At 34.6% G+C, this 26,550-nt stretch overlaps 1 long non-coding RNA gene across 1 annotated transcript; it reads left to right on the top strand.

Annotated features, from left to right (window-relative positions):
* Nucleotides 1-26,550, top strand: LOC105531240. Its single transcript, XR_001004762.1, has 3 exons — nt 1-50; nt 25,510-25,566; nt 25,816-26,550. It is a non-coding gene; the product is annotated as an uncharacterized LOC105531240 (long non-coding RNA).

Genomic DNA, 26,550 nt, shown 5'->3' with positions numbered 1-26,550 from the left:
TCTGTGGAGTGGCTGCAGCACCTGTGTTTCAGCCTGAAGAATGGGCTCAGGTCAGTTCTGCTTATGTTTCATTTTAAGACTGCTGTGGTTTGAATGTTTGTGCCCTCTGAACCTCATGCACGAATTTGATCTCCAATGGGTTAATGTTGGAGATAGGGGCTGGTGGGAGGTGCTTGGGTCAGGTGGGTAGAACCCTCATGAATGTGTCCTCCCTGGGGGTGAGGGGGTTTTCACATTATTTGTTTCTGGCAGAGCTGGTTATGAAAAAGTGCTTGACATTTCCCCACCTTCCCCTCTGTCCATGTGATCTCTTTGCACATGCAAAGAGAGCCTCGTCTGCTTTCTGCCATGAACTGGAACAGCCAGAGAACCTCACCAGATGCAGTTGTCTGGTCTTATACTGTCCAGCCACCTGAATTATAAGCCAAATAAACTTTTAAAAGATATTATCCAGTTTTAGGTAGTCTGTTATCACCACACTAAATAGACTGAAACAAGGTCTAAGCTGAAGAAGCAATCACTATCTTGAGTATTTTTCTTTTTCATGGCACAGAGCAGGGCACCTAGAGTGAAAACTAAACAAGGCAAGTTCACAGAAGCACGTGTGAAGCTAACTCATCTTTCATTGGCCCAAGTAAATTACATGTCCGAGCCCAGTGCCAGTGAGGCAGGGAATTATACTACTTCCACGATAAAACATAGCAAGAGCAAAGGCAAAAGCATAATTCTAAACAAATGATACCATCCACTAAACCCTCATAAGTGAAAGAGAGTTTAGTGCACCTGTGTACTACTTACAACAACAAAATTGTAAAACTACTTGTAGCAAGTGTTTTAAGAGTTCAAAGGCAACATAAGACACATGTGATGATATATATTTAAGATATTTAGTGAGTAATCTCAAACTGCCATCCTGCAGTCATGCCATTATTAGTAAACAATTCTCCATGGGTCTTTATGTCATGCCAGCAAGGCAATGACTACCCTTTGTCCAGGATTATCTTTTAAAGGATTTTTGCATAGTAAACAGCCTTGGAAGATAGATGTAATGTCTCCCTGTGGAGTGAAAGGCAAGCATGCTTAAAGCTTAATATCCATATGTGCTTGAACAAAAAAGATTATTATTATTTATTACTTTTCGGAAAAATGTATGTTTATTACTATTTATATTATAGTTACTTTTCAGAATGTATGTATTTATATATGTAAATCAAGCTTCTTAATTATGTTATTCAAATTGGCTATACCCTTATAGATTTTTTTTTGTCTGCTTGATTTATCAATTACTGTGACAGGTATATTAAATCATCCACTCTGATAGTACATTTGTGTATTTTTCTGTGTTTATATCTTTTTTGTGCTGCATATTTTAATCATATGTTACTAAATACACAAAAGTTTAGAATGATCATATCTTTCTGTATAAATGCTTTTGCTATTATTTTGTGTCTCTCTTTATCTATAACATTCTTCACATTAGTACCTTTTTTCCTGAATTTCTATATCATCTTCTCACAAATTTACTTCTCTGGTTCTAAGTTTCCTGTTCTTGGAAACTAGTATGAAGAAATACTGCAGATGGTTCACAAAATCCTACGCAGATATTTATTTTGTAACAACAGTGGCAATGTAATCTAGAAAATTGAAGTTGTGATGATAGCTCCTTGATTCTTACATTTTCAGAAGTGGTAGAGTTTATAGCTCCCAGGGGTAGGCAGTTCTGAGGCATTGCTCTGGCAGTCATTTCTGGATATTATACTATATCACCCAACAATGTTAAACTTAATTTCTTCTCTTAAATTTCTTTCTTGTTAAACTATCTAGAGTAGATTCTCCATCTGTTACTGAAACTCACATAACACAGTAACTTACAGCACCACTCTGGTGATAGGAATCTGGAATTGATTCCTGGTTAATCTCCATGGCAGTGATTAAATTATTTTCAAATAGAGTACTAGTAACCTCTACATGCAGATTGCAAATGATTTGCTTAAATTATCATTCACAGTCCCTCTTTGGCAGACTGAATGGATGCTGCCATACCATCACACTGCAAATGAGGAATATAAGACCATAAGGATGAATGGTTGTTTCACACACTGGCAAGTTTAAGGTGGCAATAACAGGATAGGTTTTAAGTTTTGTTTAGTTTTTTTTTTTTTTTAAATAAAAAAAAAAGGCACGGTAAAAAGAAAATCATTTCTATGATTACCCTAAAAAAAAAAAAATGCAGAGCCAGATGCTCTGGGTTGAGAAATTACAACATACATTAAATTCACAAAATCTTCTAGTATCTTATGTACTAATTAGAGTAATCATTGGGAAAGAGTTGGAGACTGATACTGAGAATAATGATATTTGAAATGATTTATTTGATTTAAATTACTCCCAAACTCCCACTCCCATGAAGCCTCACTTGACCGCAGAGTCATGCCTTGCTTATAGACCCTGAAGGGGCATTACCTCATGTCCACCTCCACTGCCTGTCAGTGCTAACAGCGCCACTGCTAAGGTCAGATTCAGCATGCTGAGTCCCAAAGGACCAGAACATTTACGCACCATAAAAAAGATTATAATATTAATACATATATGGCCAAAAAAATCCAAATTGTGGGTAAAAGTAATTTCTGGGAACACTAGACCAAAATAGAGATAACATGGTTTCAGATTAATTGAGTTTATTGATAATGAATATATATATACATATCAGTCATGTGGTATATACTGTGGTATATATAGTGCAGTCTGGTAAAATATAATAAGAAACATACATGTATTTTAATTTTCTAGTAGCCACAATAAAAGTAAAAAGATGAAGGCGAAATTAATTTTAGTAATATATTTCATTTTGCAATATATTTAAAATATCATTTCAAAATAAAATCATTATAAAAATATTGATGATATATTTTCCTTTCTTTTACTGTTCTTCCAACTCCAGCATGATTTTACATTTATAGCTTATCTAATTTCAGATACTAAATTTTTATCAGAAATACTTGATTTATTTATATATAATAAAACAAATTGAAAAAGTAGATTCAGATCCCCAGATTTTTCAAATATAATTAAACATTTGTCAGTAACAGAATAAAGTAGCAAAATAACATTTTACATTAATATTTGCATCTAGATTGAAAAAACTCCTGTTGACATCATCAGGGAAATTTGATAGGTAATTACTTCAAGAAAGCCAGAATAGTCTACTATATGTTTGAAAGGAAAGAAAGCAGGAAGAACGGAAAGAGGAAAGGAAGGAAAACAATAGAAGACAGGAGACAGGGGACAGGAGAAAGGGAGGGAGAAAGTGAGGACGAGATGGAAGAATGAAGAAATTAAGGAAAGAAAATAACAAGAGTAACAAAGGGTTTCTGGAAATTAACAGTATTATCAATATATAGCTAGAAAGAGATAAGTTTCAAGGGCCAGCTATTGATGTGAACAATAAACTGAAAACATATCCTAATATAAAGAGCCAAAGAAAAAAGAAAAAAGAAAGCAGATGTAAGAGAAGAGTTAACAAGGAGATTTACTTCCAGTTATTTAACAATTGCCTATGCTTCAGAGCCGAGAATGAGATAGAAACGAGATAGAAAACACAACCACTACAAACAAAATAGAAAACACAAATCCCTGGAAAATACTCTGAACATAGTCTTCAAAGATTTGACTGTTCACAAATTACTGAAGCAAGATAAAAGAAATAATGTATATACAAAACCATCCTACCCACAAGGGTTAGAAAACAGACTGATCTAAGACAGTGCTCATAACACCAGATTCCGCAAACCTGTATAGTGACATCTTGAAAGTTTTGAAAACTATGCAAGCAAACCATTGTGAACTTCAAATTCTAAGTTAATATATTGTAGTGTAAGGCAAAATAAAGACATTTTCAGTCATAAAGTAATGAGAGTGCTGATTACCATTATGTTACATAAAACTAAATATTCTGGCCGGATGCTGTAGCTTACTCCTGTAATCCCAGCACTTTCGGAGGCCGAGGCAGGTGGATCATGAGGTCAAGAGATCGAGACCATCCTGACCAATATGGTGAAATCCCGTCTCTACGAAAAATACAAAAATTAGCTGGGTGTGGTGGTGTGCACCTGTAGTTCCAGCTACTCAGGAGGCTGAGGCAGGAGAATCGCTTGAACCCAGGAGGCGGAGGTTACAGTGAGCCGACATGGCACCACTGCACTCCAGCCTGGGCAACAGAGTGAGACTCCAAAAACAAAACAAAACAAAACCCTATATATTCTGAAATATTCTCTTGGAAAAGAAAAAAAAAGGTGGAAGTAGGACTATGAGAAAGTTGATATGAGGCACTAAAAATAGTGACAGAATGACTTCAGGATGAAGAAGAATAGGTGAAAATATATTTTTGAAAAGTAATTGTCCTGGATGTTTAGAAAAATGTACTTTGGCAAAGTTTAGGGCCATATGGATTATTTACTTTTCTCAAGTTAGTCTAACTGCAACACAGGGCTCTGAAGTGATTGATATTCAGTGTCTAATATATTCAAACATAATATATTCAATGACAGCCAAAAATTTCAAAAGTAGATAATGTTCTTACTATTTCAAAGCATACAGCAAAAGTTAAAAATTATAAAATGAAAATATACACAACAAAACCAAAACAAATGTAGACATGAGGAAAGATGGGAGGTTACATAATGAGGAGAAATTCTTTATCTCATAGTGAACATTAAACATAAATGTCGAAGTTTATTTTTTAATTCTAAGAACACTATGTAATGTATTTTAATTATATGTTTATAAGAAATTTATTTTATTCTTAGCTTCTTCTTGTCTAGAGATCATTTTGAATTAAAAGAAAATCATGTTGTCCCTATTCTAGTTTTTGCATTTAATATATACAGCGTATTTATTAATAGGTTTTAAAAGTTCTCTTCTACTTCTCCTCTATTTTTTTTTTTCTAGAGGAAATAGAAGTTAACATGAACATTTGAAATGACTGGCAAAATACATTTATATATTCTCACAAAGCAAATGCACTTTTAAACCTCCCATGTCGTAAAATTATTCTCAAATGAAAGATGGAAAAAATTTGGGGTAAGAGGTAACCAAATCACCCAAAATAAAAAAAGATTTTTAAGTAGAAAACTAATACTACATAGCAGAACTTCTCTATGTGTTCAAAATCCTAACGTTTTTCTTAAGGAGTTGGGATAGAGTCAACAAATCCCAAATCAGTCTTTCTATATTAAAAAGAGACAAAAGGGAGAATCTAATGAGCTTAAACTCAGAACCACAGAGATAATGAGAGCAAGAGACCTTGGTCTGTAAGCAGCAACTCCCTTTGTTTCACATTGAATACCCTCATCTAGTTATTAGTTCTTCCTCCAGTAATCTGTCAAACAATGAGGGACTAGAATTTTAAAAGGTGCATCGCCACAGAAAGCAAGCCAGTGCTGAGCTAGTGAAAAGGTGAGATAATGAGATTGACATTGCTGACACTGGAAATCTGGTGATATAAAGATTAGTTTACAATCAAATTACTCTCATATTCACTTATAGCCAAATAAGTAAAGAGGCCACCTGTAAAGTATTTTCGCCACGAGCATTGGTATGGAGACTGTTATAATAAACACATGTTTTAGGCAGGAAGGAATTCAGTGGAAGTTGCTAGACACACAGGTTGTTTAAAACTAAGCAAGATTCTCCTAAATGAATGATTCATCCATAGTAGCAACACTAATTCATTATTGACTTTCAGTTTATATCTATTTTCATTTTTTCCAATCTGTTGCAATGCAATAGAAGTGGTGGTTTGTTGTGTTGTTGTTTTAAAATGTTGTTTTAAGTACATAATTTCACTCCATTTGTGCCAGGAAAATGCCCAAACACCTTCATTAGAAATAAAGCAAATCTGTTCAACAGTACTCTGAACAGCAGGCACTGTATGCTTTATTGAACAGAAAAGCTTTAACAAGCCTTATCGTGTACACATGTTCATTGTGCCTGTGTCTGTTTATGTTCTCCAACTTCCTGAAAATGTGGGTACAACAACAAAGTAGTGTTTAGCTACCCTACTTACTTGGCCAGGTGGTTGATTATATGGTTTGGCATATTTTTTGCAGGTGGTATACAAAATCATATGTACGAGCTGTTCAGTCCACTGAACAGTTTTTTGTAACATTTTTTTGCTAAATGACACAGCCCCAGCCACACATAACAACATATAATGATGCCAGAGTGATATCTTCACTGGATTCATTTAGCTTTGCAAAGAATTACCTAAGAAAGACATTTTCCTGCTTTCATTTCTGTTTTCATGCTGGGTAATGTTGGCAAGAATTATTCATGGCACATGTGAGTAATTCAAAGAAATATTGTAAAACAAAAAAAAAAGGTAGCTTTGCAGAGGTGCGCTATCTGCTTGATGACTTGGCATGCTGCCCCTGGTGCTTGGCATAGCACCCTAGCTGCTGGCACAGGGGATGTTATATATACTTGCCATTGGGCCTCTATTGTGCTACTTGCTGTGCATGATCAATATCGACCAACTGCATAAACAACCAGATGAACCTTGTATCTGAGGGATAGCAAATAGCATTTGAATTATTTTACATAAATCTGAAAACGTAATAGCGGTTGACATTCCTATTAGTATTATATCTGAGCACGATGATCATAATTGAGTAACATTAAATTTAGTTTATTGAACAGCAGTCCACTGCCCGCTTTACTGTGACTGCGATCTGTGTAATGAAACCAGCAGTACGAAAAATTCTCTCAGTTGGTACACTTCCTGGAGAGCAGCCAAAGTATTTATTGCTATTTGTGCAATTAATGGCCGTATCGATTTCTTTTTTTTTTTCTAGTAAATAGTAGATAAGTTGTGCTAAGTTTTCTTAGCTCTTCAAGGTTTGTTTCAGCTGTAATTAATGTGACTATAAGAATAATACTCAATTGTTCTCAGGAACTGGTTTTCATGTCTGCAGCATTTTCAACTTATACATTACTCTGGTTTGAAATGACTAAATTGATAAGTGACTCTATTGCCAAAATAATCCCATATGCTGAAGTATGATTTATTAATGTTCAAAAATCAGAAGGTAAAACTTCACTAGCCAAAATGCTGTGGTGGTTAATCATCTGTTCTTCCAGCTAATTCCATAATCCTCAATGTGACAATCAATTCATCATGCTGAAATGGCAAATTCATATAAATCATATTTCCAAGTTCTACAGGCAGTCAATAAAATACATTGCACATTTCCCATAAATTATGTGATATAATGTTAATTTATTTTTCACATTAAAAACTCTAACTACCCTATGTGTTTATATTTTGTGCTTGTAAAATGATGAGCCTCATCCTGGCACATCTAGACAATTACACCATGCACATGAAAGAAGATGTGAAGCCCTCTGATTTATGAAGAATTCACAGAAATACTGGGAAGTCCACCTCCTCTAGTATGATCAAATGTTCTAATGTCTTCTCCTACTTTGTTCTTATGTCTTACTGACCAGGATTCAAAGATCTTCTTTAGTGTATTTCTCACTTGCAGGAGATGGCTTATATAAAGAAGGTCAGTGTTGGCATCATTTTGTGCATTCTTGCTATAGAGGGAATGAGAGTAATCTACATTCCAGTTTATATGCTCCTCTTTCTTTTATTTCAGTTCCATATATCACCCTAATTTCATGGTTAGAGTGAATATTCTACAATTCCTTTCTTTCTTTTTAACCTTTTCTCTAAAATCTATTTAGTATACACAATAAGAACTAAAATATAGGAATGTATCATTTGCAGACATCCCAATGGGTCATATGATTCATAATTCTCTAAGGAAAAGAATTATAGTGGGAAGGGCTTTCTGTCTTTAGTAGATACAATCCCTTATGTTGTCCTATTAAAAATAAGACTGCAGTTTCTAAATATGATATGGACATGGCACAATAAATGTCTAACTTTACTCCATTTTATATGTCATATTAAATGTACTAAATTATGCAACAGGTCAGAATTCCAAATACTCCCTAAAGAAGAGTCTACCTGTACATATTTAGGGCTCACATAGTCAGCAGAAATAACACATTTAAGGAAACAGTCTGGATCCTGAGTTTGTTTTCCTTCTGACTTCTGTCTGTTATTTCTCATAAATCCTTCATATCAATACTCCTTTTTATGTGGATTTTAGATCTGCTATGTTCCATCTAAAAATGGCTAATCACTTGCTCTCTCTGACTGTAGTTCATCCTCTACCTCAATGTCCTGGTTATCCTTAGGTCTGACAGGCAAATTTTTTTTCATATGAGGAGATTCTCGACTCAGTTCCTGCAAGTTATTTTATGAAAAGAACAATAGAGAACTTGTTATATACAATCTGATTTTGTTGAAAAATTTGTTAACACACACACACAGAGGCTGGGCACGGTGCCTCATGCCTATAATCCTAGCACTTTGGGAGGCCAAGGTGGGTAGATCACCTGAGGTCAGGAGTTCGAGATCAGCCTGGCCAGCATGGAGAAACCCTATCTCTACTAAAAATACAAAAATTAGCTGCACGTGGTTGCAGGCACCTGTAATCCCAGCTACCTGTGAGGCTGAGGCAGGAGAATCACTTGAACCTGGTGGGGCGGAGGTTGCAGTGAACTGAGATCGTGCCACTTCACTCCAGCCTGGGCGAAAGAGTAAAACTCCATCTCAAACAAAACAAAAAAACAGAATTACATGTCTACCACTGAGAATGAAATTAACATTTTTTTTGTAATGACTCATCAATAACACATTGCTATCTAACAAATTGTTCTTTCCTTGAAATGTAATTACTAATATTTACATATAAGAAACGATATTTCTTCTGGAAAAGAAAATTTGTCTTAAAGATGATTTACCAATGAGGCTAAAACCCACCATATTCAGGGTAGCAAATTAGTTCAGTCAGTTTCTACACTGTATACAAAAGCTGGCAAAAGAAAAGGGTTCAGGGGCAAGAGCCAAGATCTGGCTGATGGAACAGAGCAGTTAGCACTTGCTGCTTGAGTACCTAGGGATATGGGCACTAACCTCTGTGATGACTGTATTTCAGCCAAAGATGCAGCATAAGCTGATATATGTTATCACAGACTGAGCCATAAAAGTCTATGGAACACAAGCTCCTTTTTACAAGAAGGGCTAACTCTACAGTGTTATATGACTTAACAATATAACAGCTGGAATGGAACCATAGCTTTTCATTCAGAAATTCTTGCTCTTCCAGAAGCATAAATTCATCTATTAGGTAACAGGAAGTGTGTGTGTGTGTGTGTGTGTGTGTGTGTGTGTGTGGTGTGTTTGTGTGTGTGTAAGGACATTTTTACAAATGTGATCTCCTAAGGGTGTGCAGATCTGAACTTAGCTCTTCATTACTCAAAACACTTCAGTGGCTTCCAATTATATTTATCCTAAACCACTAATAACTGAGATTTCAATCATAGCGCAGAGGAGGAGGAGAGAAGTTGAGTTACTTGGGGCCAAGATTGGGTATTTTACCAGAATCAAATTAAAATTCTATCACAATCTCTAGGGCAACCACTAAGAAAAGTCAAAATTATATAGTTTAAAAAATCACAGCTACTCAGGAGGCTGAGGCAGGATAATAGCTTGAACCCAGGTGGTGGAGGTTGCATAGAACCGAGATCGCATCATTGCACTCCAGCCTGGGTGATAGAGTGAAACTCTGCCTTAAAAAAAAAAAAAAAAAATCAACAGAGAAATAAAACTGTTTATTTAACTCAATATAAGGCAATAAAGTAATCACAGAAGAACAACAAAGACACAAGACAAATTCAAAGCAAATATGAAAATGATAGATGTAAATTCCACAATATAAGTTAACTAAAAAGGTAATGATCATCAGATTGGCTTTAAAAAATCAAGATTCAACTATATGGTGTTTTTGAGAGAGATACCGTAGATTCAAAAGAACAAATAAGTTGAAAATAAAAGAATGGCAAAAGATATACATATATCTGTCAAAAAACAACCACAGGAGAGCTGGAGTGGCTACATTAAGATATGAGAGACTTTAAGAGACGTTACGATGGACAAAGAGTGACAAAAGGGTCCATCAGTGTTCATAATGATGAAAGGATAAGCTCAGGGGAGAAAAAAAAAATGTTTATGCACCTAACAACAAAATCCAAAATAGTTGAAGCAAAAACTGGCAGAATTGAAAATTGAAATAGGAAATCCAACAATAATCTTCAATAAGTTATATTCCCCACTCTCAATGGTTTATTTTTAATTGTTAACTTTTAGTTTAGGTTTGGGGGTACATGTGAAGGTTTGTTACAGAGGTAAACACAGGTAGCAGGAGTTTGTTGTACGTATGATTTCATCACCCTGTATAAAGCCCACTACCCCATAGCTATCTTTTCTGGTTCTCTCCCTCCTCTCACTCTCTATCCTCAAGTAGACCCCCATGTCTGTTATATTCTTTATCTTCATTAGTTCTTAACATTTAGCTCCCACTTATAAGGAAGAACATGCAGTATTTGGTTTTCTGTTCCTTTGTTAGTTTGCTAAGGATAAATAGCCTCCAGCTCCACCCATGTTCCCACAAAAGACATGATCTCATTCTTTTATATGGCTGCATGATATTCCATGATATATATGTACCACATTTTCTTTATCCAATCATTGATGGGCATTTAGGTTAATTCTGTGTCTTTGCTATTGTGAACGTTGTTTCAACGAACATTCACATGCAGCTGTGTATATGGTAGAATGATTTATATGCCTCTGTGTATATACCCAGTAATGGGATACCAGGTCCAATGGTAGTTCTGCTTTTAGTTTTTGAGGAATCACCATACAGCATTCCACAATGGTTGAACCAATTTACACTCCCACCAACAGTGCACTTTCTCCTCTACCTCACCAGCATCTGTTATTTTCTGACTTAATTATAGTAATTCTAACCAGTATGAGAGTATCTCATTGCAGTTTTGATTTGCATTACCCAATGATTAGTGATATTGAGCCTTTTTTATGTGATTGTTGTATGAAGTATGTCTTCTTTTGAGAAATGTTTGTTTATATCCTTTGCCCACTTTTAGTGGGGTATTTTTCTCTTATAAATTTGCATAAGTTCCTTATAGATGGTGGATATTAGATCTTTGTCAGATGCGTAGTTTGCAAAAATGTTCTCCCATTCTGTACATTGTCTGTTTATTCTATTGATAGCTTCTTTTGCTATGCAGAAGCTCTTAAGTTTAATTATATTCCACTTGTCATTGCTTTTGGTGTCTTTGTCCGTTACTATATTAAGGATGGTATTGCCAAGGTTGTCTTCTAGGGTTTTTATAATTTTGAGTTTTACACTTAAGTCTGTATTCCATCTTGAGTTAACTTTGTGTATGGTGTTAGGAAGGGGTTCAGATTCAATCTTCTGCATATGTCTAGCCAGCTAACCCAGCACCATTTATTGAATAAGGAATCTTTTCTCCATTGCTTGTTTTTGTAAGATGGTCGTAGATGTGCAGCCTTATTTCCAGGTTTTCTATTCTGTTCCATTAGTCTGTGTGCTTGTGTTCATACCAGTACCATGCTGTTTGGGTTACTGTAGCCTTGTAGTATAGTTTGAAGTTGGGTAACGTGATGCCTTCAGCTTTGTCCTATTTCCTTAGAATTGCCTTACCTATTTGTGTTCTTTTATAAACTCAACTAAAAATCACTAAGAATACACAAGACTTAAACAACGTTATCAACTAAATTGATAAATTGTAAAAATTAAAATTTTTAACACAATCCAAAGTCTGCAGTATACAAGTTCTTTCAACTGCATATGAAATATTCTCCTGGATGGACTATATGTTTAGCCACAAAATAAGTCTGAATAAATTTTAAAATATTGAAACCATATAAAATATGTTTTCTGACTAGAATTAAATTAGAAATCTATAACAGAAACAAGAATCTGAAAAATGCTAAACATTTGGAAAATAAACATTTTAAAAAAATGTCTCAAAGAACAAATTACAAAGGAAATAGATAAGATTTTGAATAGAATAAAAATTAAAACACACCTTAAAACTTATGAGATATAGGTAAAGCAGTATCTAGATGTAAATTTATATCCTGAAATCCCTGAATCAGTAAAGAAAAAAAAAATCCTCAAATCAATAGCCAAGCTCCTGCTTTAAGAAACTAGAAAAAAGGCAAACTAAGTAAAAAGCAAGCAAAAGCAGGCACATAGCCATAATGATTGGAGCACAAATAAATAAAACTGAAAGCAGAATCAATAAAGAAATCAATGAAACCAAAGTTTGTTTTTGTTTTTGTTTTTGTTTTTGTTTGAAATGTTAAACAAAACTGACAAACCTTTAGCAAGTTAGATCATGAAATTAAAAGACAAGGCACACATTACCAACCAAAGAATAAAAGAGAGAAGGTTATTATTAACAACCAACAGATAATAAAGGGATAATAGAGGGACACTATGAACACATTTTTGCCAACAAGTTAGTATGGTGCCAAAGCTAGTGAGTGATAAAAATAATTTAGAAACCGGGAAAATAACCTTGATCTACTCTCCTGAGAACTAGGAATGGTTCATTATGAAGACTAATAATCTAACCATAAATGTAAAAAGCTGGACAATGTTTGAGGATCATAATGGATATTTTAAAACAAAACAAAAACTAAATCACAGTGATATATTCTGGGGAAAATACAGCTACTAGGAAGAAGCATACTCTAACAGAAATAAATTGTACTTCAAGCTATTAAAAATCACTCTAGTTTTCTTGATTCTCAAAGACTGAAGTAGGTATCTATTTTCTGTGCTACAGTATACTTCTTTCATAATAGTCCCTATTATACTCTGGATTGAAATCACCTGGTGACTTATTTATGTATGACACCTGACATCAAATTTTTGAGGATAGAGACAATATTTTCTGCATTGTCATATTCCTATTGCCTAGTACATAGTTGGAGCTCATCAGATATTATATTTACTTGAAAGACTGAATGAACAGACATAAGATGAGAATTTCCATCCAGCTCTCAAATTAACTGGGTGACTGAGACGTAAGCAATAAGGAGTAACTATAGTGCCTCCATGTTGGCCTTCTGTGACATTCTGTGAAATCAATCTGGAATGGTACCAAGATGGAATCCAGTTTATCTATCCCCTAGGTCATATCAATTGCCTTCATAAGGTTTGAATCTGAGCTCCTGATCACTCCAGAAGCAGGCCTGGCACTCACCAAATCATTACTGCTCTTCTAATGGACTAGAGCAGGAACCAAGGTTCTGCCACTTTGTAATGCTACCAACCCCCCATCAAAAAGAGGTGGAACTACTGCTTCCCAACGAAGGCTGTAACTCAAAAACTCAATAGACCGAAGGTCAGTGCCTCTCCTCCGCAGGATGACAACAAGCCTTTTCAGATCTCTGAGCACTCTTTGGAATACAGTGCACAGCAGTGTCACAGCTCCTCCTCCTCCTCCTGAAGCTAATCTTTCCTGGTAAACCTGGCTCCAGCCAACTGCTAGTGTGAGGTCCTGCCCTTTGCTTTTGATTATTTGACACTGGCTTGGGAAAGTCTCTCTGACACTAAGCTTCTATGTCATCTAAAAAAGAAGAAACAAAGTCAAAGTCTGTGATTTGACTTTGATTTCTTCCCAAAATCTGTATTTGTGAGTAAATTATGAGCCAATGGACTGAAATTGCTTGCTCACATCACCTTAATGTGGTAGAGAGAAGTTAACATAGGCAGACTGGCTAGGCAAAGAGAAGCATTTTATTTCTAGTAATGAGGGAAGACTTGGTGGCATAATTTTGAAATTTGAGGCTCCAAGGAATATTGTGCTAATGCTCCTTACCCAACTTTCTGCACCCGGAATTGTCCTTCATGTGCCCTTTGCTCTCTCTACATTCTGAAGAGAAGGTTGGACTATACAATAATATTTTTGACTGGAATAACTATAAATTAATGAGATAAATTTGTCTCTGTGACTAGTGGTTGAAGTCTTATTGACTTACATGCACAATGAACATCATGCCAGGAACTCAAAAAATTTTTCAAGACACCCAACCTGTATCAAAAACGATTTGCAAGGTCTTTGTCTAATTATTTTAAAAAATAGATGGGTAACTGAAATTAAAACTAAGAAAGCTGCTAGACTTTGAATATTTGTATATTTTGTTAGATATATACAAGTTTACATACACATATATATGGAAAAAGTTAATGCAGCAGTCTTGTTTTATTCTGTTCTTGCCTATTAGTAATCGTGATTACATGCAAACTCTGAGAACAAAACAACTTGAATTATTTTTGTAGCTATTGAGTGATGATGTTCTTTCTATACATCCCAAGCATTCTGTACATCCGTGCATCCCAAGTGCATCATGATGGCCCAGGTTGTCAGCATGTTCAGAGTAAACATGAAGATTCCTGATGTGCCTCTAATGCCTGGTTCAGGGTCTGCACCATGTTGGAGCCCAAGACTCAAGTGGGCTTTCCTGGGTAAAGATTGCTTCCACATAATCTACAATTTGCAGGTAGAGAAAATGATGCATCTATAATGTGATACCCACAAAGTGAAGGCAAGGAAGCCTGTGTTTGTGACCATTCCCCTTTGCCTATTGCATATCTTTTTCCTGTAATCTTTCACTATATGCTTTGCTGCAATAACTGTTAACTGTTGTGTATAATTTTATGTTTAGTTACATGAGTCCTTTCAGTAAATTAGAGAGCTTGTGCAGTCATTGGTCTACCAAAATAGCACATTTCATAATAATTTTATGAGTTGGTTTATGATAATCAGTGATATACTTTCAAAAAAGATACACTTCATAGAATTATAATTTTCCTTCTTTTAATACAATTAAAACACTCATATGAGGTATTTAGTCAAATTCATAGAGAAAGGAAGTAGAATAATGATTGTCAAGGACTGGAGAAGGATGGAATAAGAAGCTTTGTAATGGGTACATAGTTTCAGTTTTGCAAGATGGAAAATATTCTGCTGATGGATTGTGGTGTTGGTAGCACAACTATGTTACTACACCTAATACCACTGAACTATATGCTTAAAAATGGTGAAAATGGTAAATTTCATATATATTTTTCCCATAACATTTAACGTAAGTTATTAAAACATTAAATAATAATGTTTTACTAGCATAATGTTTAAAGTCAGTTGCAATTAATAAATGTCTTTATATCTTTGTATTTTATTTTATTATCAAAGATAGACTAACTAAGGTCCCAATTATCAACTAATATATCTGAAATTAAAACTTCCCAGGAAGCAGCACGTCACCCTTTCGCATTCTTACTGCTCCTCTCTATTTTAGGCCTTCATCTTCTTCTTGAGAATAGTCTAACTGCTCAGTATTTCCCATTCCCCTAGAAGGTCTCAGGGACCTGGTTACAATCCATATTCTTTTTTGTTTAAATATTTCTCATTCTCCAGAGCTAATGAAATATAGTCCAGTCCCTATAATCTAGTCTTGAAGACACTTTATTTTTTCACCAAAGTCACTACTTCTCCTACTCTGCAAAATATTGTATGTTGGGTCCTGAACTTTTCACTCCTATCCAAGCATACCATTCTCTTTTATACTTCTAGACCACTACATTTCTGTAGAGAATTACGCTCTCTACCCCATAAAAATGTGAGAAGGTAATATTGACAGGGTATATTTTGTTCTTTAATTGTCACCTCCTCCGTGATGTCCTCTTCACCTCAGATTCTTTCAGAATTAACACTGATTTACCCAGTATCTTCCAAAAGTGCTTGGTCCACCTCTGTTTTATAGTACTATAAGAGCTGAATAGTTATTTCCAATTTTTTTCTTGTCCCTTGTGGAGGGAGAATAATACTTTCCCACCACATTAATGTCAGTCCCACCACATTAATGTTATTTGGTCTGGCCAGTGAAATATAAGTGAAATTGGCATGTGTCCCTTCCAGATAAAAATAATATTAAGAATCAGAAATATTTCACAGAGAATATTTCTTTTAGCTTAAGTTCCATAGTGAATATAATATACAGGAGAAGCATAGCCCAATGATGAGGACAATACTAGTTTTTGTAAACCACTGCAATTTCGGGGTCATTTGTTATGGCCGAGATTATCCTTACTAATGCGAGTTCTAACCATGTTCTGTATTATTAATTTGTCTGTAGAGCTAGCTCTTCCCACTAAACTATGAGATTCATTGCATTAAAAACTGCTATTTATCTTTGTTATTTTAATGCCTAACACTTTGCTCAGTTCAGAGATGTTTAATGTATTTTTTGTATGAATGGACAAATAAACGGAGGGGGGGTGAAGGATAAAACTTTAAAGCTATTCCAGTCATTATTATTACGCTCTACTATGTGAAGTTATTTGGCACTGTATCAGAAATGTTGTCTACTCAGTATTCATATATGTGAGTATTTTCATCAACTGGTTTGTTGGGTTAATGATTTGGTCATTCCTTGAAGAGACAGTGATTTAACCTAATAGAGATCAAAGCTACTGATGTTGCCTGAATTTAGATTAGATAAGTATTGCACCTTTCTAGTGTATGTTTCACCATTTTGTTTATGGAGTGTGAAATATATAGCCTTGTGCTGTTTCTGCACCTTTCATCCATGCATAGCCAACAAAATACTGTACGCACCATTTCTGCTAACCTTGGCAAATTAGCAGAGGTATTTGCGTAATCAGGCAGTTGAGTGTTTGTGTAGTTTATCACTTTTTATGAAAAGGGAAATGTGTTAAGGAGGATTAAGCAGAAAAATAACTATCAGTGGCTTATATTTAGAATATTGCTGTAGTAAAATAAGAAAAAATAAAAGTGATGCCAAGTGTTTCATTAAAAAAATATTAAGTTTCATTAATAAGGTGATATGACAAAACCAAAACTATACGGTTCATTTTTTTTCTTGTCAGTGAGAAAGTAGAGAAACATTTGTCTTCCTTTTCTTTTTCTGAGAACACTAGTTCACCTTTAATTCCATGTGACTAGCTCCCAGTATTTTTTTTTCTTTTTCTTTTTTTTTTTTAGCTAAGGTTGTAGTCCTTTGAGAACAATGTTGACAGCTTAGAGCTGACAAAGAATCATTATAATCAGTGCTGAAGATATGAAATCACAATGAGAGAATTCATGTTTATAGTAGCAGGGACCACACACTGTGATAGTTTGCATTAGGAACTCAGCAGGTGCAATATGCAAAACTGAATCACAGTAGTGGATTTGAGGAACTTAGGATATAAAAAGGTCATTTTTGTTCAAGTACCTGTCTACTGTGTTCAAATAAAAAAAAATACAGAATATTTCCATAAAATTTTGCAGAAGATAACATATTGTGTGTACATGAACTTAAAGGTTTCCATAGTGTTAGTGCAAATTATATTGTTTACCTTAATGTCAACAGCATTTGAATGCTAGATACAGAAGTTGATTAAAAGCATTATAGATGTCATTTTATATAAGCAAGAAAAAAAACTCAAAAAATTACAAATGGCAGATCTTATAAATATTCAAATCACCCAAACGTTTTTCAATTGTTAAGGAGTCAGCTGAGCTGTAGAGATGAGGTGTTAAAAAGTATTGTGAGAGTGAAACCCTATGTTTAAGTGCTGTCCATTCTCTGTAACCACTAGGGTGCACTGAATGTAATGGTATCATTTTTATTCTACTCTTTATACATGGGATGGGGAAGGTGGTTTTGCAAGGAAAGTTAGATTAGTTGTTCCTAAGAAAATTGTCAAGTAAATGAATTGTTATTCTTAGAACCATCTCGTTCGTCTGTGTTCTGAACCTATTTGGCATCTTGATAATATTTCACGTCCATCTATTTCACTCATTTATTTTTCAACAGTGCTTTACAAAACACCTATTCTGTCTAGGCACAAGAGGATCATGGAGGTATAGAACGTGATCTCTCTTTCTGGGGCATTTGAAGACTAACGGAAGACATGAACACCTAAGCATAATTACAGCAGTGTCGTTAGAGACATGTGAGCCACAAAGAAGAAAGTGCCACACTCTGCCTGAGCTTGTAAGCATTCACAAAGGTGCAGGGCTGTGAGTTGAGGTGTTTTCCTATGGGTATGCACTCACTGAGTAAATAAATGGGTTAGTTGAGGCAGAGAGAACGTCACATAAAAGGCATAGAGAAAGCAATTAGCAGCTTACTGAAATCGACTTCCAAAGGGTTTGTGAGAAGTGGCTAAATAGAAACAGGAAAGTGGGCAGAATCCTGCCGACTATATGCTAGGAATTTGGGTTTTATCTTGTTTAATTAACAGTCATAGAAGAATATTAACCAGGAAGGCAATATGAACAAGTTTGCCTTTTAAATAATTTGGAAGATTTTTCCAGGGAAACTTAAAATTGCAGGTGAAAAAAAAAAGGATCACTTAAAACCTAAACTCCTCATTTTCTCTCCCCACTATTAACCACTTGTAGTCTTGAAAGTTAATTTAAAGATATTCATTTTAAATGTCAATTGCCTACCAACAGCTTACAAGTATTTGTATGCTTTCAATAATATATTCTGTGCAATAATGATCCAAATCACAATAAAACTAAGTGAAATTTCTTGTACTAGGTTTTTGGGAAGCTTGATAACTTTTAGGTTATCGCTGAAAAGCACCAGCAGCAGGGAGCATAGATTGTAAGATACTTCACTCTCCAGTCTTAGTGGAAAGATGCAGAGGCAGAGGGATATGATGGCCTTGAATTTGTCCTGGACCATCCTAACACTTCAAACCACTGTCCTTAAAATGCTACATACAATTCTTTACTCTTAAGCACTAAGGGATCTTTTTCCATCTTTCCACTTGCTCTTGTTGCTTCTCATCAGTCTTTTAATTAAATTCCAACCTGTGTTAACTGTTATTATTTTTAGGTAGACTCGAAAGTCCTCGTGGACTACAAATGATATTCCCATGTGTAGTACTCAGAATTTATCTCATTACTAAATGGACTTCCTTGAGCACTCAGTAGAAATCCCTAAATGTCAGTGGCCCTTGTTTAAAAATGTAAAACTATCTAAATTCCTTTTATCACATGTCGAGTGAATTATTTCTAGATATAAATGCATCTCTCTGAAAAACAAGATTTACTTTGTAAATGATTGTGTTACATTAAAAGGGATTTGACAGTGTTTACCACTAGCTTAGAATATCAGAGAAGACAGAATAGCACAAATGAATTTTTAAAAATAATTTTGTAAAATAGCGCAGATGGGAAAGTAGTTTATTTTATAATGTCAATGTTTTTGATGACAGAAAAAATGTTACCTTGTCATAAGTTAACATTTAAATATAAATAAAATATATTTCATTTAAATATAAACTGGGTTTAAAAACTAGGTTCCAGGTACCCAGTTTTATATGCTATTCAGCAATTACTAGTATTTAGGTTAGTCCACCTAAAAATGCTCCACTAGCCAAATGATTCTTAGAAACGTTTGAAAGATCATTCTAGTGTTGTAGTTTGGGTATTGTATGACATAACAATTTATCTCTCTCTCACTCTAGTGACCCTAAGTTCTCATTCTGGCTCCATTTCTGGAATTTACAACATTCACTTAGATACCCAACACTCACTCTCCTCAAGCATATTAGATAACAAGTTATTTAGCTTTCTGGGCCAATGCTACACGCCCTTGTCAAAAATTTAACATGTACTACTTTTTCCAGATAAAATAACTAGTAAAAGCTGAATATTTTTACAACTTTATAGGGAAAGATTTAAGAGCAAAAAAAAAAAAAAAAAAAAACAACAACAAAAAAACACTTCTAACAATAATAGTAATGATAACAAAATTATTAGGATTTGAAGTTTTAATAATATTGAGGAATTTAATAAAATGATTAGTGGAAATAGCAAACTTGTTTTTCAAGCTACTCCTTTCTTATAGTTTTGAGCTGGACACAGTTCCTCAATTGCCTCCAGACATTCACTTTGGGTTTTAAAGTATAAGCCAGGCAGAATGGTAAATGCCTGTAGTCCCAGCTACTCTGGAGGCTGAGATGAGAGGATTACTTGAGCTCATGAGTTTGATTCTAGCCTGGGCAAATAGTGATACACCTGAGATGTTGTCTCTAAAAAAAAAAAACAAAAAGTGTAACTTAAAAAATGTACACATTAATTTTAGCTTTATTTATTTATTTATTTATTTATTTATTTAGAGACAGAATGTCCCTCTGTCGCCCAGGCTGGAGTGCGGTGGTGCTCCTCGATTCACTGCAACCTCCGCCTCCCGGGTTCACACCATTCTCCTGCCTCAGCCTCTGGAGTCTCTGGGACTACAGGCGCCCACAACCACGCCCGGCTAATTTTTGTATTTTTAGTAGAGATGGGGTTTCACCGTGTTAGCCAGGATGGTCTCGATCTCCTGACCACGTGATCCACCCACCTCGACCTCCCAAAGTGCTGGGATTACAGGCATGAGCCACCGCGCCTGGCCTGTTTGTTTTTATTTCTAGTAGTGGAAGTGAATTCAGTTTTATTTAATGAAAAACTAATATCTTACATATTTAAAATTAGTTTGAAATTCTTGTAACATGTATTTTCTCATATTCAAACAGATTTTTAAAAGCACAGGTGTTCTATGGTTTTATTAAAATATTCTATGTTCAGTAGATCTGAACTAGAAAGATGGTCTGAATGTGAACCAATACTGCTGTTTGCTTCTATCAATATATGTGAACTTCACACATATTTTTTTAGTTTCTTTATTTCACATCCATTTGACACTTACTCATAAGTCAAACCTCATGACAGACACTGCCTGTGGAGAGTTTACTCTCAAGTGAAAGAAGATACAGATGCACACAAATAGCTATAATAAAATATTATAAGTGAATATTAGGACATTGAGCACAAATGTGGTTCTTTTCCTCCATTAAATTTCAGTAGGGAATATGGTCTTAAAAATACTAGAAAATAAATTATTACATTCCCATAATGCCTAAAAGGAGAAATGCAAAGTGTTTTATTATTATTTAAAAAATAAAATAAATTACATATTTATAACACCTTAAAATTCACAAAATATTTTTGATATTTCTCTCTTTTTTTGTCCAATCGTTGATACTACTGTCACACACTATAAGCACCTAACAGCTACTGGCTTAGGTATTTACGCATATTGTCCCATTTCATTCCTACTTCAGATTGATTGCTAAGGTAGCAATTACTATCTTCATTTTACTGATGATGAAATAGAAGATGTGGTAAATTAAACAAAATGTCAAAAGTCACATAGCTATTGATACGAAAACAGAGATCCAAAACCAAACTTATCTGACTTTAAAGATCATGAGCTTTCCACTGTGAACAAGACAAAGATTATTCTATTTATAAATGAGAAAAAAAGGGTAATTAATTTGCCCGTGGTAAATTAGAGGGTATATATTTGAATCTAGGGTTTCTGAGTAAGCATTCAAAATACTTTTCATTGTAACTTGTTGACTCTGATGACTCTTGTGTTTTATGTTAGCATTTTAAGTAAATTAAGAGGTGAATAAACATTCATACTATACGTCCTTACTAAAGCTTACTGAATGCAATTGTGAAATTTTCTAGAATGTAATTTTTGTATCACATTAAATAATTTGAAATTTTTCATTCTAACTCTGTAGAATATATGAACAAAACTAAGAAAAACTCCCTTTAATCACTGACGAATTAATAATTTAATTTTTATTCATAGTATTTTGCAACTGATCCCATGGTATCCTGAAATCGTGCACCAATTAGTAACTGATATATTTTCAGCACTACATTATTGGGTTCCATAAAGAACAAATAAATAGTTTTAAAAATTGTGAAAATTAAGAGTCACAGCCCAGTAAAATGAGGTGGGTATCTATGCCAGGGGTGGGGTTGGCTGGTGAGAAACATCAGAGCCCAAGAAATAGTGAAAGTGATGTCCATAGGAAGGCATGATCTGGGGTAACCTGGTGTGGAGTCATGGAACCCAACGGTATGAACAGAATATCCTCATAGTCAGGTAGCACAAGGGGGAATCCAAAAACAGTCACGAGAATATCCACTGGAGAGACATAGAGACACCGATGTAAAAGCAATGACTGTAACCCTCAAATTAAAGAGGAAACCAAGAGCCCACACTTTAATAAATAAATTAATTAACAGTCTGTTGACAAAAGTGATAACCACATAGTTCAAAGTTCTCCCTCCAAAACTTTTAAGAATTACCACAGGAAAAATAGTAACGTCACAGTTGGAGAATCCTGGCAGATAACTTATTTATGTGGTCAGAGTGAATATCAGCAGCAATGGACAGAATCAAAATCATTCTCTATCTGACAAAATACAATGAGAAATAACAATCTTTCTGTGGTAATCTGCCAAATGCTCATAAACTCAATCTAACACTATGGACACTGAAACCCATATTGAAGGACATTCTAATCTGTCTGCAATCTTCAAAAGTGTTAAGGTCATGAAAGTCAATGGAAGACTGAAAAAACTGCCAAATGAAGTAGACTAAAGAGACATGGCAACTGAATCATACGTATGATTTGGAATTGTATTCGTTTTCTTTTGCTGTCCTAATAAATGATCACAGATCTAGTGGCTTAAAATAACTCAAGTGTATTATTTTCTACAGGCCAGAATTTCAATGCTAATCTCACTCCAGCTAAAGTCAAAGTTTTGGCATGGTTGCATTTCTTTCTGAAGACTAGGGGTGAGAGTGGGGGATCCATTTCCTCCCTCATTCGGGTTGTTGGCACAATTCAGTTCCTTGCACACAGCCCCATACATATTAGAAGCAGCAACTGGATGTGGTCCAAGTCCAATCCTTCTCATGCTGCTGTCTCTCTGCACACAGCTGGGATCAGTTCTCTGCTTTTAAGAAATCGTGTGATTAGATTTGGTCTACCTAGGTATCAGGTTAATTTTCTCACCTCAAGGTCTCTAAACCTAATTGTATTTTGCCATGTAAGAAATCATATTCACAGGTTCTAGCTAATAGAAACAGTTTTGTTTTGGGGATGCAGAGAAAGCACTTCTAAAATTACTGATAGTGAGTTATTTCAGTCAAATGTACAGTCTCCTGCGGGATACACCAAGATAACCCAATCTTTGAAAGGGACATGAGAACATCAGATATTAGTTTTGCTTTATGTCCACAGTTTTGTAGCATGGACACAGGCAATGTGAGCTAGCTAAGCTGTTTATTAACATTAGTTCCTTACTTTTTTTTTTTTAATTGAGACCAAGTTTCGCTCTTGTCACCCAGGATGGAATGCAATGGCATCTCAGCTGGCTGCAACCTCTGCCTCCCAGGTTCAAGCAATTCTCCTGCCTCAGTCTCCCAAGTAGCTGAGATTTCAGGCACCCGCCACCACACCCAGCTAATTTTTGTGTTTTTAGTAGAGACGGGATTTCACCATGTTGGCCAGGCTGGTCTCGAACTCATGAGCTCAAGTGATCCACCCAGCTTGGCCTCCCAAAGTACTGAGATTACAGGCATGAGCTACCACGCCTGGCCAGTTGCTTACATTTTTATTTTTTAGGATTTTTTGGATTCATTTTATTGTTATGCAATATTTATTTTGTTCTTAAGGTAAGGTAGACATGACTATGATCACAAATTCTACATTTAGATTCCAATTAAATATCTATATCTTAATAAGCACAATTTACATGGAAAACTTGATAAAAAAAAAAAAAATCTACAAGAAGCCGGGCGCGGTGGTTCATGCCTGTAATCCCAGCCTTTTGAGAGGCTGAGGCAGGAAGATCGCGAGGTCAGGAGATCGAGACCATCCTGACTAACACGGTGAAACCCCGTCTCTACTAAAAATACAAAAAATTAGCCGAGTGTGGTGGCCGGCGCCTGTGGTCCCAGCTACTCGATAGGCTGAGGCAGGGGAATGGCAAAACCGGGGAGGCGGAGCTTAGAGTGAGCTGAGATTTTGCCACTGCACTCCAGCCTGGGCGACAGAGTGAGACTCGTCTCAAAAAAAAAAAAAAAAAAAATTCTAAAAGAAAATATACTAAATCTGGTAAGAAGTTTTGGTGGGTTTCTTTTCTTTAATGTTGTGTCTATATTAGAGAATGACAATTCTCTGAGGGTAGTTTTTGCTTTTGATTTACTGTTTGAGCTGTTTCTATTGGAAAATCATTTATAGGCAAGAACAGTTTCAGTAATCCAAATCTGCACTGTTTATGACTTGTGAAATAGAAACCAGGTCAAAACCCCAGAATAATAAAATAATTAACCTGAATATCACATTGAATCAGTTTTGCTAATACAGTGCCCTGTAAACAATGCATGACTTATTTAAAGAGATCAAACCGATAGTGAATAAAATAGAATATCATCCATTCATAGCCACATCAGTTGGTAGTTTTGTCTGTGTTTGCAGGTGTGTGTGTCTCTTGATGTGTATGGCTGTACATCAAAAGCCTTAGAAAGACAGCTGTATGCTGATAAATACTGTAAATGTCTAATTTCTGGACCTGGAGAGACTTACTCTTAACTTCTTCTAATCATTAACAGAGAGATATTGAATAAAACATCTAATGTTACAAAACTATTTTGCTATTTATCAGGAAAATAGATGATTAAAACCATTTGTTTTCCATATTCTAATTTGAACCTAAATTTCTGCTTATGTGTATAACATATAAATAATTCCTTAAAAAATTTGTTGTCTACTTTGTCCATTTTAGCTTTTAAATATTTTATACCAGATTTTATTCTGAAAATAAAAATTTTTAAAGGCACATTAGAATTACAGAAAATAACTGAGTAAAAATAAATTTCAAAAGATTATTTACTTGATGCTATGATCAGTAAACATTTGAACTGATATGAGGCTGAAGTTTTCAGAATTTCAATCCTTTTCTCACTACATCATGAAATTATTAGGTAGATATAAAAGCTACAACCAAATCTCTTGCATAAGTAGTAATTAGGCTAATTTATATATGTATTTTTTTTTCCAAATATCCAAAGTCTTTCTTTGGTAATTTTTTTCTAGCATAGTTCTATTGAAATTTTGACTATAGCGTGTTTTCATTTTTTAAATTAATTTTGCTCTTGTTTACTTTCTCTCATGAGAATCGTGAATAATGAAAAATCACATATTTTTAAGAGAAAAGAGTGAAAAATGTAGTTATATTTTGCTCATAGTTCATGATCTTACCATTAGTTGGTGGCACTAAGGTAATTATATTAAGAAGAAAACCTCCTAGGCTGGCTTTTTGTTTCCAGGTAATTCATTCATATGTATTTATTTGTGTTGTATTTAATGAATCTCTAATTTTATATTATTTGAATGATCATTATTATATAAGGCATTCTCTACTACCAAATGGCAGTGTTACTTTAATTTGCTCTATTGGAACGCACAAGCCTTAAAGACTACTACCTTAGCTCATTGATGGCTCAGGCAGATAATACATTTGGCAAATATTTGTAAGATGTAAAAGTTTAATTACCAAGAAAATAATTTTAGACTGCCCTTTTTTCCCATTTTCCCCCAGATATTTCATGATTCTGAAGAAGAATTAGAGGTGAGACTTGAGAAAATGTAGAAAAATGTAAGAATGTAAAGTGGCTAAAGTGATACATGCACACACACACACATATACACACAGAAACACACACCCACACCTCAAAATAAAACCTGAGATGGTAAAAGGGTGATGGAAAAGGAAATATGACTCAATATGGGAAGGAAAAAGGAGTCAAATGTACAACAGAATTGGGAAGTATCAGAAGAGATTATGAGAAACATTTCTGAAGATTATGTATTTAATTCCTTTAATTTTTTTTTAAAAATGTTGCAGATATGCTTTGGATTTTCTTGAAGATTAGAAGTTTTCTTAACCATCCACCACTTTTTTGATTGGTTATTATTCTCTCTACCTTCTGTGAAACAAACTGATGGATACTAATGGCACAGTTACAGTTATAGCTAGTCAGTTGCACAGTTTACGCACATATTTCTGCTACCAATGTTTAATAGTGAATTAAACATTTTGGCTATATTTGTCCCCGAAGCTATAATTTAGTTAATCATTATATATAGCAATAATAACAAGTAAAACACAAAGAAGAAGAATTTTTTGTTTTTATGTAATTGTATTGGGTGCTTTGGATCCTCCCAATAAAGTTGACTTCCCTAAAATAATTACACTTGAATTAGGTATAGAGAAGTTAATTGTAAAAAATTGAAAGTTACTGTAAATCTTCTAATCATAGTTCTTTGCAAGTGTACTTAAGTTATTGCTCCACTTGAAATAAATGAAAACTGGAAATCTGAGGTGATGAATTATGGATCCCTTTTATGTATGAAAGATGACAAGGAAATCTAATCTGCTGACTTATACTAAAATAAAATACCTTGGCCTGGGATCAAAGATAGGTGAAAGAATTAACATTTATGTTTTTTAATTAAGATAAAATGTATAAGTTTTTATGTACATATTTTATGACTTCCTGATATAACAAAAAGTGTTGATAAAAGAACCCAATACTGGTTCTAATGGTATTCGATTAGAATTAAAGAGTTTCTATGATTA

Source organism: Mandrillus leucophaeus, unplaced genomic scaffold (genome assembly GCF_000951045.1).
Source record: "Mandrillus leucophaeus isolate KB7577 unplaced genomic scaffold, Mleu.le_1.0 Scaffold874, whole genome shotgun sequence".
NCBI lineage: Eukaryota > Metazoa > Chordata > Mammalia > Primates > Cercopithecidae > Mandrillus > Mandrillus leucophaeus.
The sequence above is the reverse complement of the archived record's forward strand: the minus strand, read 5'-3'. Positions and strand labels throughout refer to the sequence as shown.